Consider the following 18,075-nt stretch of genomic DNA (forward strand, 5'->3'; position numbering starts at 1 on the left):
AAATGTAATCCACGCGAGTGCTAACGCCAGTGTTTTTAACAGGGAAGAATACAAGAGTATATTTTCGTTCCCCTTATTTGTAATTTGATTTATTCCTATACTCTGTTAATAAGACATTCTTACACGTATTTTCTATTGTTGCAGTGGTTATTTTATCCTTCAATGTAAATGATTACGGGGACATATTTGATAATACAGAACAATGACTTCCTCTCATTTGAAACAGACATGTACTTGAAACCAATAGTGACTTTAATTTTAGGAGTAGGACATAGCAACTCTAGAATATAGTTTATAGCTGGCAATTAAGTCTATATAATAATAACAATAGAATTTTTAATTACATTTTTTGCATCATAGTGCCACTAATTATATTACATTGACATCACTTATTTAAATATTAAATTTCAAATAGAGTTAAATTGTTAAATCACAAACAGTTTAAAAGTATCAGTAAACTAATGTTACTATTATAAAAATTACATATTCCTACGTACAAAAAATTTATTGTTAAAAAAACGATGGATTACAAAATATATAATCCGCGCGAGTAGGCCTACTGTTGTCATAAATTATGGCGCCAGTAGGCCTACTGAAGGAATAGAAATCAAAATGGAGGCAAATGTACTGAAAATTGTAGTACACATTTTGAGTTCGCTTTTATCTTTTCCCAAGAACGTCCTTCTTATTAATATTCGTAACACGTGATTCTTGACGTGTTAAACTTGCTTGCATTATCACTATGGGAATTCATAATTATGTCGTTCTACTTCGCTATACGGTATAACACTTAAAAAATGAGGTTCAGAATAAATGTTACTTTGTCAATTATCATCAACCGAAGCGATTATTTTTCTACATGAGAATTAAAATTAAGTAACTATAGTTTTTTTTTTCTTTTTTGAGATTATGTTAGTTCTGAAGGTGTTCTTAATGTGATGCAAGAGATTCAAAACGCAGCAATTCCAGTGATCCAAGATGCAAATTCACTTCACTTTATGAAAGCAAGGTTAATTACTAGCATTTGGCTCTAATAAGAAGAAACTACCTGCCAAGCTACGCTATTAAGGCTCTCGGTTCTTCTTCTTGATTGGATGAAGTTCAACAAGGAAATACAACTTATACAAGAAAAACAAACAAGTCTAATAGCATAATTTTGTTTTTCAGCTTCTGTGTAAATTTATTCGTGATTTCAGAGCTAAGTTCCAGACATATTTTTTATCGAAATATAGTGCAATTAATAATTTTCATATAGCTGTTATAACAGTTACTTAATTATTCAATATATATATATATATATATATATATATATATATATATATATATATAGTAATAAATATTGCTATACTGATGAGCCGTAATAATCGAATCATTTCATTCGATGACATTATTTTTATTGTTGTTCAATTTACGTGATTTTATTTACATTCTTTATTGTATCGAATCTAAAAATGATCTTGCTGCTATAATGACATACCGCAGTGAAATGAATCATTCCATGTCAAATCGAACACCTACAAAACATGACAACTTAGTATTTGCTCCAATTTTTTTATATATATTCTGTTGATTAAATTAAATAATCCATGTGTAACTTTTTCTGGCTGACACAATTATATAGTTATTTATTAAATGTTACTTTTTCCGTAAATTATAGTGCAACGTATTATACTGAAGGTTCTATAGTAGAAATTCCATATTTATATCATTTTAAGTGCAAGAATTGCACTATTATATACTAATTTTTAGTGTTAAATGAAAACATAAAATGGGCCCCTTTTAGGGGGTTATATTTTTAAAATATGTTTTTGTATATCAGGGGCCTACTTCTAAAAGGGAAAAAAACATAATTATATTCTTTGGAATATTTTATGTGGAACTGCATTGACATTATAATGCTATTCGAATAAAAAGTCGCTGTGCAAATAATTTACTGATTGTGTCGCAGCGAGAGGGAATAATGAGGGGGCAACGTATGTCGCAACGAAAGACATTATCAGTGGTGCAGTGTTACTGTAAACAGATAACCTCTAGTTCTAGGAGCACGTAATGTCCCATCTGCACTTAGCAGTTGCACTTTAATTTATCTAACGATAATTCCTAAGACTTTCGAAGTAGATATCGTGTTGTGTTGTGTTGTGTGCGTGTGAGTCATTCCACGTCAAATCAACACCTGTATACGAAACGTGACTATTTAGTATTTGCTTAAATCTTCTAAAATATGTTCTGCAGATCAAAATAAGTGATCTGTAATTTTTTCTCGGTTCATACTTTAATATTTTACTATTTAATTTTATGACAAATTCATGCGCAACGTAGTATGAAAACGCTCATTGTTAAGATTCTAATGCATCATAGACGTTGATTGTTGGCGCCATTTGAAATGGATACAAATTGAATATTACAATAATTGATTTATTAATGAGACTGTTTTAGAGGGTCACTTTTTAAACAATTATTTTTTTTATAACAGCTTACTTTAAAAATGCAAAAATTATAAGTATAATATATTTCATATAGAACTACGTTGGTTTCAGATTGCTTTCGAGTAAGAAATAACTTTAAAAATAATTTACTGAAGATGTGTGAGAGCTCAGTGACGATTGAGAATCTCCAATAAAGAAGCCAAAATTATATAAAAAAAATATACAAAACAAAAATTACAGAAAATTATAGATACACCTAAACATAAAATATTTCATATCACAGAAAACACAACTTCAGCTGAAAATTCGAATAATTCCGATGTAATACAGAAACTGATAGACTCAGTCCATGAAACAGACGACAGAAATATCAAAGTAAAAAATATTAACAATTTTTAAAATTGGTCCTACAGTAAAATTCAACAGCATTTTAATGTCACCACTCACATGATACAAATTTCTAAACACATAGGAGCAGACAAGGGGATTTTGGCTACTCCTAATCCTAAATCAGGAAAAAGTTTGGGAACATTTACTGTACAGTAGAAAAGGTTGTTCAATTTTATATTTCTGATGATATGAGGAGAGTTATGCTGATAAAAAGGATTGTGTTTCAGTTAAAGAAGATGGAAAGAGAGTTCACAAACAGAAAAGATTAATACTATGTAATCTTTTTTGTTTTTGTAATCTTTTTTGTTTTGCTGTTATTTATACTCGCTTTAACATCTCTGGTCATATCGCGAGTTACCTATAATCTTAAGGAAACATACCTGTATTTCAAAGACCAATATTTGGATATAAAAATAGGGCTTTCAGAATTTTGCGAACTCAGACCAAAGGAATGTGTACTCCCTGGAACAAATGGCACGCATGCGTTATATATCTGTCGTTATCATGAAAATGTTAAATCAACGCCTGATGGAATTAATATTTCTCGTCTCACTGCAAGTTCAGAACCCATTCTCACTAATTATAAAGACAGTTTGTCGCAAATTATCTGCAATCCTCCATCATCCAACTGTTATTTAAAGAAATGTGACGCTTGCCCAGGAACTGAAAAAATAACACAGTATTTACGGTATCTTTTTGATGAATAGTCTGTAGAAAAACTTACCTATAGTCAATGGGTCACAGTGGATCGAACAAGTGTAGAAACCCTGATGTCACCAGTTGAGGACTTCCTAGCTAAATTGTTCAAAACTATTAAACTTACTGCCTCACACGTTTATAGCTCAGCAGCAAAATTTGTTTTTAAAATAGCACAAAGAAAAACTAGTGTCTGGAGAGTGCATAGTGATATGTTATTTTTCAGAAAATTATGCTTTTGTTGTCCAAGATTCGGTATAGGGAATCCATTAGAACAATAATCAGGCCACAAACCATCCTTTTGTTGCGTACTGTAAAAACAATAATGGAATTAAACATAAGAGTTTTATTGCCATTCCAGTACTGTACATCTTTTCCAGACCAAACTAATACATTTTTTGAAGCAGGATTTGGAATTTATAAACAAAATTGTTTACATATCCGATGGATCAAGTGCCCAATACAAGATATAACAAATTTTTCCAACTTATGTCACCACGAAGATGAGTTTGGGATTCGTGCTGAGTGACATTTTTTCGCTACATCACATGGAAAAAGGCCTTGTGATGGCATTGGAGGTGCCGTTAAGCGGCTTGCTATGAAAGGTAGTCTCCAACCTGGTATAAATAGGCTTTATATATAAAGCCTATTTACACACATATATAGATCCTATTGTAACACCAAGGAAACTGTATAACTGGGCTGAGAAAAAACATTTCTAATATTCCTTTTAACATCTTGATTACACAACTTTTAACACTGTATCACTTCGGAATATGTATGATAAACCTTTCTTGTGTTAAATTCTAACGTACCTTCTTTACATGTTTCGAACTATTATGGGTCATCTTCAGAACTGTTCGTTGCTGGTCTTAGCACCTCTTGTTTTGTTAAATTTTATACCCTTAGTGAATACAAAAAAACATAGCCATATTTTCTACTCAAGGTACCAACAAGCAAAAGTGGTACGAGGTACCTTACAACTTCATTCTTTTGTTCCACTGACAAAATCTCAGGCCATAATAAAGAACTGTTCACTTCAACATGAGAGTAAAGTGGTTGACATTAAATAGAATTGGTTGTAGGTGATTAGTTTTAATAGTGCAGTACAAAAACAATATTTAAATACAGCACTATATGACGTAAATTACGTGAAAGAGTGATATTCTGACCGTAGAAGAGTGTAAAGTGGTCACATGATTCTCATCCGGAGGTGCACCTGCACATTGAATTGAATTGAAAGAGGAGAATTGGGAGGACAAATTTAAAAGGTACGCAAAACGCGTCCTTGCAAGGGATTCGGGGCTGCAAGAAACTAAATATGTGAGCTCCAAGCCTGTTGGCCACTAGTCTCACTCTGGTTTACACTGCTCCACTGAATGAGCTCTAGAAAATTTTGAAGGGGAAAACCGAAAATGGACGTAACCGCTTAGATACCACATAGGCGAAGGGGACGGAAATGTGATCAAAGTGATCACAGGAGAGGACGAGGAGGAAATGGCTGGTGTAAATCATCTTGCAACAGTATTTATGCAGCCCGAGAACTCAAGACGCGCAGCTTGGTGAGTCATTCAATTATCCTTCAACGGCTCAGAGTAGCATTCTGATTTTTTTTTTTAGGATGGTTAAAATAATTTCAAGATATTTAAGGATTTTTTCTGTAATTTTAAAGTAAGCTTGTGGCATTAAAACATATTTTTATATGTTTAAATGTTTTTTAAAAAAGTTAATAAACTCATATTTTTATATTATTATGCGAAGAATAAAGTATGTACTGTCACCTTAAAATTGAGACAAAGATCAAATCTCTTTGCTGATTATTAGTGGAGATAATGGCGTTTAACAATAATGATGCGCTAACTATTTCAGAATCTTTGATAACACATCTAATAAAATAATCGAGAAAGGCAACAATAATAAAACACGTATTTATTTTTTCAATCCATAGAATGTGTAAAATTTGTTTTATCTAAATCAGAGATATGAAGGTCAATTCGAGTTAAAATTTATGCGATTTTACGTGGAATGACTCAAATACGGAAGTAATGGTTGTGCGTATGTGTGAGTTCTGGAAAGCATGGAGTTGCTCCCTATCATCGTGTGAGACACTGGATTATTAGCACAATGAGAGTTTAACTCCTTATATTGTAGTACTCTATTTCATTAGTAATTTTATTATACGCGTGTTTGTTCTGAACAATATGAATTCATTGGACATTAAATGAAAGAGTTTTCTCTAAAAAGTTACAAAAATTGAAAATATAAGAGTTAGGTGATGCTACCCTAAAATTTCAGCCTAAAACAAAAATCTGAAAGAAGATAACGTTACTTGCAGCAGGAAAATATAATAAAAAGAAAAATAATAATGCTTTGATTTTGAGGTTGGAATTCTTTCTTTATCTTTTTTCAGGTCCTCTTTTGGTAACATTGTGTGTTAATAAAATAAAAGAGAAATATTAAATGTAATAAAACTTTATTAGATCATAGTGTCTTTAGTAGTTTGAATAATTCATATCATTATGAAAAATTAAAACATCACTATGAAATATAATAGTTTATTTTCTATAATAATTTATTACATAGGACAACAAAAAAAAAAAACTTTTTTCTTGGTGCCTTGGTTTTTAGACCTGTTCTTGGGGTTATTTGATTCACTGATTCAGAAAATGGCTTTGGCTAGACCATATCAGCTCTAGTTTCTTATACATTGTTGAATTTATATAATAATTATTGTCCTCATTCTGTTTTGTTACAAAATTATCTGTAATAATGTCTAGATGGTTTTCATGGAACCAAAAAATCAGATACAGCGTCGTTAAATAATCAGGTAAAAACCAGGCCATGAAATTTCAGGGTTAGCTCGATTACTGTCAGTATTGGGGAGCTAATAAAATTGAGATTTGTTTATGTTAGTCATGTGTCTGGTTATTTTCTTTCTTTCCATTTGTGCATTCGGCATTCACACTACATTTCAATTCATCCTCTATATTCCCTTTACATAGATCTACTAATGACATGCATTATCATATGAAGCACAGAGGAAATTCAAATCCTGACAGACTCGAATTTGAGTACCCTCTTATAAGTCGCTTGTCCTTCACATTTACATTGTTTTGGTTCGAAACGCTCTTCTTTATAGACTTTTCCATTTTTCTCGGTGTGTTGCTGTTCCAGACCATATTGCTCCTGCTGTTTCTCTGAACAGATCTAAGCAATGCCTCTGCGATCTGGCCATGTCTTTCTTCCCTTCTTTCGTACCCCACACAGTTACATGATATAAAAAATAAAAAGGCAAAGTTTGATTAAAAGAATGAAACATTATCTGAATAAAGGAAGAGAACATATAGAACGAAAACCAGAAACACGAATCAAAGAAGTGCTGCAAACCATTAAGAAGGCAATTCGAAATGCAGATTGACTCATTTCTACTCGCTTTGTGAGCCAATCCAGGCTGGTTCAAGTACTCGTGGGCGGGAAGCTATTTATGGCCTTCAACAGTGTAAGGGATCAGTGTCCACCCAGCATTGTGATAAATTTGGGAAGCTACAATAAGTTGCGAAATTCTGTTTCGTAATCCAGATATAATGGCTGGTAGAATCATAGTGCTGATCACACTTTACCCACGTACTGGTTGGATAATCGCCTTTGGTGACGAATGAGTTGTTAAGGCCAGAAGTCATCTGGTCGGTCTTGTCCTTCATGATTTGTCTCTCCACTAGTTTAATTCAATTAATATTATTGTGCATTCTCTTACTATATATTTTAGCTCACATTCCAACATCTTGTAGGTACAGTCTGCTGATTGTATTTTCCGAAATTTCATGGTCTATAACAGGGATACAGAACTGGCGAGAGAGGGGTGGAAAGCATGAGGAAAGCGTTGGTTCCCCGTCTACAGTCCACCGGCGTTGAATGACGTATCTCTGGCCCGTACGCAATCACATAAGACAGACACTGAATACAAATCCCCTCCCCTAGCAAGTCAATGGCGCGGGGGTGGAAGAAAGGAGCGAGTGACGTAACGCTACAATTGATGCCCAGTTATGCAAGCCTAGTCTAGAAACTGAATGTAAACTTTCATTGAAAATTTTTATTTTTGTGTAGGTTTATGAATTCCATTTAGATTTTTATAGCTGCTATTAACTTATTGAATTGAATAGAGAAAGAAAAAAAAGAAAGAAAGAAAGGATGAAAGAAAGAGAGAACGGAAGGAAGAAAGAAAACAAGAAGGAAAGAAAAGGAGAAAAAATACTTGCAATCTACCATTACATTTAGGACAAAGTAAGGTACTAGTACTAATAATAATTTACTCCACCTACGCGCAAAAATAAAAAAGTATGTTTATTTCATATTTAATATCGAAATGAGAACATCTCAGTGTTCATGAAACATTCATATTCATCACAAAAAGGTTTCGTATCACCTACAATCACTTCGAAGATATTACAGCAATGATACTAATGATGCAATAAATTTTCTTGAACGATAATGAAAAAAAAAACACTTTACTGTAAATTAATCAGAACACTCAAATGAATAAATTAAATTTTAATGTCACCGTGAAACAAAATAATTGTAAATGATTTGAAAGGTAAACCTTCTTCCTTCATTTAACTTTAATTTCAGAACCAAGGAAATTACATAAGTTCTCATGCCAATCAAAAACAAGTGAAAATTAAATAAATAAATAAATAAATAAATAAATAAAACAAATAAATAAATAAATAAGACAAAGTAATAAATAAAAAATGTAAAATAGGTTAGACATTTTCAAACACTTAGTTGCGTTATCTTACTAACCAAATATAAAAGAGTTTTATGTCTTAAAAAGTGTTTTAACCTCTCCATTGATAACAGAAACACAATAATTAAATTGAAACATTAACGTTGAAAATATAGGAATAGATAACTTTACAATGCAAGAATGTGGACCTTAATTATAACTAAGTAATACCAAGAAGTATACTGTTGCTGCGCAATACGATTCTTGACCTTGCTTCGTCTCCAGGTTTACTTGTTAACACACTACGCCTTAGGTAACCCGAAGAGCCATCAGTCATGAACTAAGTAGCGATACGACGCTGTCCGGAACATGTGATACCGGAAACTCTGTGTGATTAATGCCGTCCCGTCCTTAGTTCTCGGGTTTTATCAAGACACATGAAGGTTAGCAGCTAGAAAACAACCTCACACGATAATATAAAGCCGAAGTGGCTGTTACACACAGTATTATTTCTAAATAAATATTTGAACTTCATATTATACTGACCATGGCTTTTCCTCAGTTAACAGACAGTATTATGACCGAGTGCACCAATCTCGGTTAGAATACGTGGTTAACTAATAAGAATATAAAGAAATACACCAACTTCGTTTCGTTACGAAACTTGCAAAATAAATGCATAGAAACATGTAGCTGTCTCATAAATACTTGCAGTAAATATTTCATCCAAATTGATTGATATTTTGACATAAGAAAGTTGGTGTTGAATCAAGAAAAATAAACTTATGGAAAAATGGATTTCAAAGTAAAATGAATATTTATGTAGCATACACCTATTAAGATTCTCCTCCGCTACATTCATCTAGTAACTTCAGGGAGCCAACTTTAGAACAAAAAGTTACCAGATTTGTAATCAGAAATTTATAAAAAGAAAAGCATTCTTTGATAAAAAAATTTTTTTACAGCCTCCTTACAATCTTAATTTATAAAAATGTTTAAACATATTTGTAATCAGAACTGAACTAAATCCATGTGTGGTATGAAAATATACATTCCAAAAAGAGTGAAATATCCAATGAATATTTTTTGGAAAATTTTCATGATTTTCAATGGAGTCTCCCCTTAAGTACAGAAAAAACTGCAATAATGAGAAAACGGCTATTAATATTTAAAGAGAAAATAATACGGAAAGTCGCCAAACCGTAGTTCAGAAGTCACTAGATTACTTATTCTTATTATCAATGAATAAACTTTTGTTTTTGTCGCTAGAGGATCCTGAAAAATCTCTAAATCCCTATTTAAACAGTATAAAAGTTAATAGAAATTGTCTTCTGAAAACAATTAAAAGTCGCTAAATAGTCAACACTGACTATGAGCATAGGCGTAAGTTAGAGTTCGTGTGGACATAACCTCAAATACTATTTGTCCACACTCTTCACCAATTAATTGATTTAATTCAAATCTAGGCTTCGCCAAGCCTCGTTCTTGAACGATTCTTTTTCTGTCAACATTATTTAATGTCATACCATCTAATAAGTCATCTTCCGTACCTCCAAATGTTATGATCTGACACAGTTATTATTATTTTTTTGTCTTTACAGTATCCAATCATTCATAATTGGTCAAAAACTCTTTTGTACTATACACCGTTATTGTAGTCACCATACTCCATTTGGATTCACAGCTACGGTTAGCTACTTAACCGCTCGCACACGACCGATTAGTAAATTCTCATGGTTAGCGTAGTTTAACTCGTAACAGAGCTTGCTACCACAGAAAAACAACATAATGAATGGTTAACTAAAATGTGTTACTTAAATATTCCTAAACGAGTTTGGTCCACTCTGCTATTATTATTTTACGAATCTAACGGAGTTTTCAACTACAGAGTTTATTATGCGTCAAGGTTCAACGTAGGTGAGAAATGGCAAATGAATTTTGCTTGAAGCCCTTTGTCAGTTGAAAGATTTTTTGCGTGCCATAAGTGTACTACACGGTCATAGATTTACTTCCTTGCAGAAGAAAGCCATGCCCTTCATCGTCATTTAGAATCTATCATACTAACTTCGGAAGTAGTTGCTGGGAATGGTAAGCACTGCCAATGAAAACATTAATGCCATCACAACGATATGGCTAACCACATGTAAGCCTATCGATCACTACTTATTCTCCTCCGGTATCGTCTGTCTTCAGCAGCTCCGAAACTACATTTTCTCCACTTACCTGGTTTTCATATGGAAAGGAACCACGGACTGTGATAATGTTTAATAGTTTCTGCATGTGTTGTAATATGGACCGGCTGCGTGACGCGCTCCCAAATATTCACAGCGTATGATGTATGAGTAAAATACTTCTTTGTTTGCATGAGTAAGCATTTTATTCAAATAAGATTAGCATATATTTACAGCATCCTTAAATAGTTGCAGAACCAGTCCTACAACAAACTCCGTAAATATAATTTCCAAATTATTATGGCAATGAAATGGTTCCTTAGTAAAAGGAAGCAGCTTACTACAGCTAAAGTATACTTCCAAGTGTATCATCTACAGATCCCAGAGCAGATCCAAGGGTCTTAAGAAGTCCCCCTTCGACAGTGAATATCAATTCCTGTAATATAAAAGCTTAATGTGAGTTGAGAAGCTTTATCGAGGCAAATAAGTTCTGAACAAAACCGCAATAGCAGACATGTAGAGTTAATAAAATGATGGACAAGAGGTCGAAGTTTTCCACATATTAATTGATGGCACATTTCTGTTGAGAGTTCGTTTTTGACAAGGAGTGCAGTGAACATTCTGAAAATGTTATATAATTGTAATTACATTGCCACATTTCATGTTCATGATTAACGTTCTAGCTACCTGAAAGTTTATACAATAAAGTTAAAACAATAAAATGATAATTTTGATAATAAGAATTGTAATCTTCGGGATGGGACTGCTTCTTTGGCGCGGCCACAGCAAAGAAATAAGATTATGAGATTTGGTACTCATAATATCACGAGTCTTTATAGAACAGGAGAGGTAACATCAGGAGCAAAAGACTAGCTAGATATAGAATAGACTTTGTGGTACTGCAGATGGTTAGGTTAGATGGGAATGGCATATTGCCAATAGGGGATAAGTTGTTGTACTACGGGGAAGGAAACAATAATCACCAATTAAGAATAGGATTCTTTACTCATAAAAGAATAAAATCAGCAGTAAAAAATGTCGAATTAATCAGTGACGGGTTATCGTATTTAGTACTTAAGGGTAGGTTGTGCGATATTATAGTTATAAATGCTCACGCCCTTACAGAAGAGAAAGAAGACCATATAAAGCAGTAGTCGTCAGCACTCGCTGAAAAGGGTAAAAGGTAAGCGGAGCAACGTGTTGTGCTCCGTCGTGCAGCAGGAAGAGGTAGAGAGCATATCCGCCAGCAGCTACGAATACACCATAATGCAGTGTCTTCTGCGCGGGTAAGAGACGCTAGCCCCAGGGTGCTCTGTGCTAATGACCGCTGATATAAAAGATAGCTTCTATGAGGCATTGGAACACACTTTTGATCAGTTATCTAGATATGACATGAAAATTTTTTGGGGGGATTTCATTGCTAAAGTAGGATGAGAGGATATTTTTAAACCGACTATTGGAAAGGAAGAAAGCTTACATGTAACTAGTAATGATAACGGAGTTAGGTTAGTCAACTTTGCCACATCAAACAATTTAATTGTCAAAACTACAGCATTCCGCATCAGGATATACATAAATATTCTTCGAAACCGAAATTTAAAGACGAGGAAACTAAGCAACAGTATCAGGTCGAAATTTGAAATAGGTTTGCCACTTTTGGAAGTTTCGACGAAGTTTCGGAGGAATTAGATACTAAGTTAATATCGTGTGGAAAATATCAGAGATAATATCAATATTGCAGCTGAACAGAGCATAGGGCTATTATGAAACCAAGAAAAATGAACCTTGGTTTGATGAAGATTGTTGCATAATAGCAGAAATAAGGAAACAGGCAAAATTGCAATTCTTACAGGATTAAGTCCAGGTGAATAATTTATTATTTGAATGAAATAGGGGAAATAAGTATATTTTATATAAAGCGACTTGTTATACGTATATTATTTATAAAAAGACATTTACAAGATTTAAGAATTCAGTATAATATTTCTGGAAGCTTCCTTCAGATTAAACAAAAAGTTCTGGTGTATTGAGTTCATGCTAATTACATTATACACGAGACGTTATCATTATACGTCGACTGCATCATGCTAGAAGGACGTATCAACAAAACTGCAAGTTTACATTAAGCCGTGTAAATTTGGAATTATTTTCCTATCCCTGTCTAAATAACCAGGTACTGTCTTCGATTCTTTCTCATGTCCATTTTAATTCTCAAACGATTTTCTTCAAACATAAATAGGTTCAATGAAGATATCTCAATAACGAAAAATTTGTTGATACGCCATTGATTATGATGATCTCGATGTGATTATAACAATATACTGAGTCATTAAACCCATTCCACGACACTAGAAACGAGAAAATTATGCATATGCACTACAATCTCATTCAGCGTGCACATTAACACAGAAATAAGTGCACAAAAAAAATTACGTACATACGTATATGCATACATATGTAGTATGTAATGTATATGAGTGAGTGAGTGAGTGAGTGAGTGAACTTACGAAGGAAGAAATGGATGAATGAAGAAGTGAGTGAGTGAGTGAATAAATGAATGAATGAATAATAAATCATAAAATAAATAAATCATTAAATAAAGTAGTAAATAAATAAACAAATAAATCTATAGTACCTTACATTCTCCAGCAATATCCTTAACAGTTGTGACGTTCTCAAGACGCTGAATAATATTTACTTTGTCAGAAATACTCGGCTGGAATTCTTGTCACAACAACAGACCAAATTGTACTGCTTTCTGTTTTCTTTGGATTCAAACGCATTCTCTTAAATCGACGGAGCAGTGTATGTGGTTGAGTGGAGGAAATAAATGAATAGGTGATATAATGAATAAAATTTACCTGAATCAGAAATGCCATTACGACTGCTAGCGTCTTTGCCTCCATACCCGTACTTCGTTTGGAAAAGAAATCTGGAATAATAATCTGTGAACAAACATTCCATATTGGTATATATTCGAGTAGACTGATTTAAATGAAATGTATTTCAATTTATTGATAATATGGACGTTAAAAGGAGTATCATGCATTGTAAGAAATCTGGAACGTGCTGTAATCGCGGAGAATTTTCTTAGTGATATTTTTACTGCGTTACGCATAAATTTATTGACAGACAGTATTGTCTAATCATAAAGTTATTGTCAGTTTTGCATTCTACTACTTTGAAACAGACGGTATTTTATTAATATTATTAAATTTTGTAGATTTTTTACTATTACGAGGAATTCACTACTGCACAAGGCACAATAATGTGGGGAAAAACTATTGTAAAGGAGGCCTATAATTCAAATTTGTCAATATAGTGGATACTAGTGTCCTGCAATCTTCTAACATGATAGAGGCAACCAAGACATTACAAACTTCACCTTATTTCGTATGGAGAACTAATTGCAAGATCTGTGCTAAAATCCTTAAACGGTTAAAGCATGAATGGGTAAGAGTGTAGGATAGAATATTTTTTAACAGGGTGAAACAAACTCGACAGGCCTCCTTCTTAGATCTCTGCATTTCATTAAGAACGACCTTCCGAGAGTCATGATACACGCGCGATCGGTAGCTCGTCGTACTATAAGCAGCAGGCTGGCTGCCTCGTGTCCTGACTCCGCAGAAAGCAAACTCCCGATGAAACATCACGATCGACCATCGGTCATCTCGATCACCAGAGTACTTTGACGGGGTTTTCCGTTATCATTTAGCTTTTGCTTTATGTACAATGACGGGAAATTGGGAAGAGCTTGCGCTATTCACAGAGCCGCTGCGGGGGAGGGACTACACTATTTTTCTTATTCTTTATTTATTTTTTTAACATGAAACTTGTAGAAATTATTTTCTGGACAAAACGTTAGACCTACAATTAATAGATCACCTAATTAGATCCTTTTTCTTTCTGTGATCTTGGCTGTACCATACATTTTACAGGTTACGCAGTTCAAAATCTGTGTTACGGTAGCATCTATTCCGTAATCAACATACTTACCTGCTTTTGTGCCGAGATTCACTGCCTTTAGAGAATTGTCGCTGCATTGCTTCCTGTATTTATAACCCAGGGCTTACATAAGCGTGTGATATACCTTTTCCTGTCAGGAGCGACACACATGAGTATAGATTACGTTTCAAAATGCATATAATACGGTAATTGTCGCATAGAATACAAGTTTATGGTGACTGTAAGTAGTTTCTTAAGTAGGAAAAAATTAAAGCATAAGTAGCATAAATCTGTAACCACACAGTTGCGCAGTTGTCTTGAAATCATTATGAATTTTACTGCTCTATAAATTCTCCCACTTCATTATGTAGTCTTGCTTTAGTAATAAATCATTTTTGATCTGTTTGTATCAAATGCTGGTTAAAATAGTAAACACATTTTTTTATAAAATCAGAAAATGGGTAAAGTGTACATTTAATTTGTCGGTATTTGCTTCAGTCTGGAATGTAAGATATATTCTTGAGTTCAACCGTTCGTAAATTTGCAGTTACGAAGTACGAGAGTTCAGTTGGAAATATCTTATATTTCCTTCTTTATTCTCATTGTATAATGTATAATTATAAATTATTGTAATATTCCTGGAGATTTTTAAATATTTATTTTATAATACCTGATACCTGGTTTCACGGCCAGACGCGCTGACCGTTACTCCACAGGTGTGGACAGTAGACTATATATATATATATATATATATATATATATATATATATATATATATATAAGTCAAATAAAGAAATGAATAAACGAATTAACGAATGAACCAACAAACCAACAAACAAACAGACAAGAGGGTGGATGGGTGAGTGAGTGAGTGAGTGAGTGAGTGAGTGAGTGAGTGAGTGAGTGAGTGAGTGAGTGAGTGAGTGAGTGAGTGAGTGAGTGAGTGAGTGAGTGAGCAGGCAAGCAAGTAAGCAATTGATGTAGTCGCATTTATAGTACTTATTCATTATACTCTCATTTATAATATGTATATATAATCATGTATTTTACTCTACGCGGTCTCATTTCGAGGGCTTAAAGCGAAACTAACGTAACTATAATCGGTGTTTTATTTTACAACAAAATTCTTCACAGGCAATACACTTATTTCACATGAACTATACGATCCTGCTTTGTGGTTAAGAATTGTATTGTATCCTATACAAGATGGTTCGGAACTGAGCTACGACTTTTTATAACCAAGTAAAAGAACGAATTATTATCGATTGGTATAAAAACCTGAAAATGTCCACTTTGTAGTTACATTAGTTTCACACTAAGCCCTCGATGTATGTTATTCACTCTAGTTTGTTTAGTGTCGTTCGTCTCAATAACAATATAATATAATTTTCGTTATAATCACACCTTTAATAGTCAATTTTTAGTATTCGATAGATACATTGCAATGTATTCGCATTCTTTGCATGCCTTCCTGAGGTAACCTCATTTATGGTATTTTGTGTTTGTAGTTAGAGTATTCAGTGTGGTCGCACTACAGTACTCGGTATATTATCAGAGATAAGTACATAGACGTTACAAAACTCTGTCAGGCACATTTAATTATTATTAGTTTCTGTCGTGTGCCACGTTATCTCGTAACATCTACTGACAGAAAAAATTTTAAATAATTACTGTGACATAGGTGAGTGCTAGTACTGTATTAATATTAATATCAAGTATCTTTGTCTCTTTCCTACAGAGAGTTATGCTGTCATGAATAATGTTATGGGAAAGATTGTTCCGGGGCCGAGTATCGAACCCAGGACCTTTGGCTGAGTGCGTCAACGCTCTACCGACTGAGCTATCCAAGAACCGGCTCAACTTTTTCCTTTATATCCACATAACTCAAATGGGCTCACAAGACGTCAAAGACCCAACGTTGAGTGCACACAAACTCTGTGTGACATGAATTGTGGTTTTATGTTAACCAACAGTGACATATAGGCCTATTATGCAAGTCTGGATATCAGGTGTCGCTCCCTGTAAAGCTGATTTAAATAATTTCAAGGGAAAAATTGTTCCGTGGCCGGTCATATTTTGCAGGCGGAGCGATGGCCGTTACCTGGGTGCAAAATGTTGCGCAGCTCAAAACCGGCACTGTGCATTGAGTCGATTTTGGGTTTTATCAGGTATTAGCTTGTTTCCCTTCAATTTAAATTAGTCTTGTGATTGGTAAATTGTTGTAGATGGCATAGCTAAAAATAGAACGCAATCCTCGTCCATTAGCGCAGAACAAATCCAAATTACTAATTAATTATGTAGGGTAATCTCTTAATTAAATATGACAATAATTTTGTTCACTTACTGTAAATGGGAGAGGAGACTTTACTGGTAATTGGCAAGATTTACAGTAAATTCATGTTCATCCACGCATGTTCTATGTCATTTAATATTCTGTCATTAATATTCTATATCTTCCAATGAGCAATCATATCTGTGTTAGGATATTTTAACGCATGTTGATCGATCAAGTATAAATTTACAATCCAAAATACGAATATTCTTGCGGTACCCAATACATCATTTCCTGAATTTGGTATCAGTTGGTAAAATCTCACATTTAACACAACTTTTAAACGATACACTGATATGAAATTTATATTCTTTTCTTAAAAAAAATTTTCGTTCTCAAAACACAGGGTAAACCTATTTGAATTATCCTAAGTTTAAACAACAATAAACCATTGTAACATATTTTTGAAATCTAAATTCAGAGTATTAAAGATTTACAGACATATTAAAATAAGGATACACCTACAGTTGTGAATCCACTTCACTAAGCCGTTTCGTAACTCCTGAGAGATGAAGCTCAAGTTTTGTATATTGAAAATGATGTTAGAGCAGTAGTTACACCGGGGATCCACGTTACCAATCCAGATTGTCGGTGACATGATTCACAGAGAAGCGATTGCCTTATTTTTTAAAGTGTGAAATGTTTAATAAGAGCAGTTTAGGTGAGATAACATTTTTTTTTGCATGCGCGCCTTTCCTACAGTCTTCATAATGAAAATATCTCCGATAGTCATTATATCATAATGTAGAATGTTTAATATGGTTTATTTAACGACGTTCCCAACTGCCGAGGTTATATGACCGTCGCCGGTTACAAGTTCTGTGCCAAATCTGCACTGCATTCTCTCCAAAATTTGAATTATTGTCAAGAATAATTATGTTAATAAGGCTTGTTCGAGTCATGGAACTTACTAAGTGTGAAGTAGTTTAAGTAAAGTATAATATGGATATTTTATGAAATAATTTGAAATTATAACTTCTTGTAAAACTACGTAAATGACTTTACTTTTTTATTATTCCGTGTAATAGTTCAAGAAGCTGTTTAAAATACTGTATTCATTTTTTGCATTTACTTCATAAGGAAATCTTGCGAAAATCATTTTGCCACAAAATCGATCACTGTTCGTAGCCAAATGCTTTATTTAATCTTGTCAGGAGTACATGATGGAGGTGTCCTTCGTGTGGATTATGTTGTCCTTCAGAAATGGTCACCTGTAAGAATTAAATATTGGTGAATAGAGACGTCTTGTTGCAAGAATTCGACCCTTTGACTATTTTAGTCCACATAGAATTCAAATAATTGTTTCGTTGTAAAGAATATACTCTGAAATGCAGTATATCTTGTAACATTTTGAAGGAAAGTGGTCAAGACAAATGTTCTTTGATTATTATA

At 33.5% G+C, this 18,075-nt stretch overlaps 1 long non-coding RNA gene across 1 annotated transcript; it reads right to left on the reverse strand.

The window, feature by feature from the left end:
• Positions 1 to 10,598: 10,598 nt before the first annotated feature.
• On the reverse strand, positions 10,599 to 14,503 carry LOC138705672 (uncharacterized). The gene is made up of 3 exons (XR_011333726.1): positions 14,403 to 14,503; positions 13,268 to 13,351; positions 10,599 to 10,842 (listed from the first exon to the last, which is right to left on the reverse strand). It is a non-coding gene; the product is annotated as an uncharacterized lncRNA (long non-coding RNA).
• Positions 14,504 to 18,075: the final 3,572 nt, after the last annotated feature.

The sequence above is a fragment of the Periplaneta americana genome, chromosome 9, assembly GCF_040183065.1.
Source record: "Periplaneta americana isolate PAMFEO1 chromosome 9, P.americana_PAMFEO1_priV1, whole genome shotgun sequence".
NCBI classification, from domain to species: Eukaryota; Metazoa; Arthropoda; class Insecta; order Blattodea; family Blattidae; genus Periplaneta; species Periplaneta americana.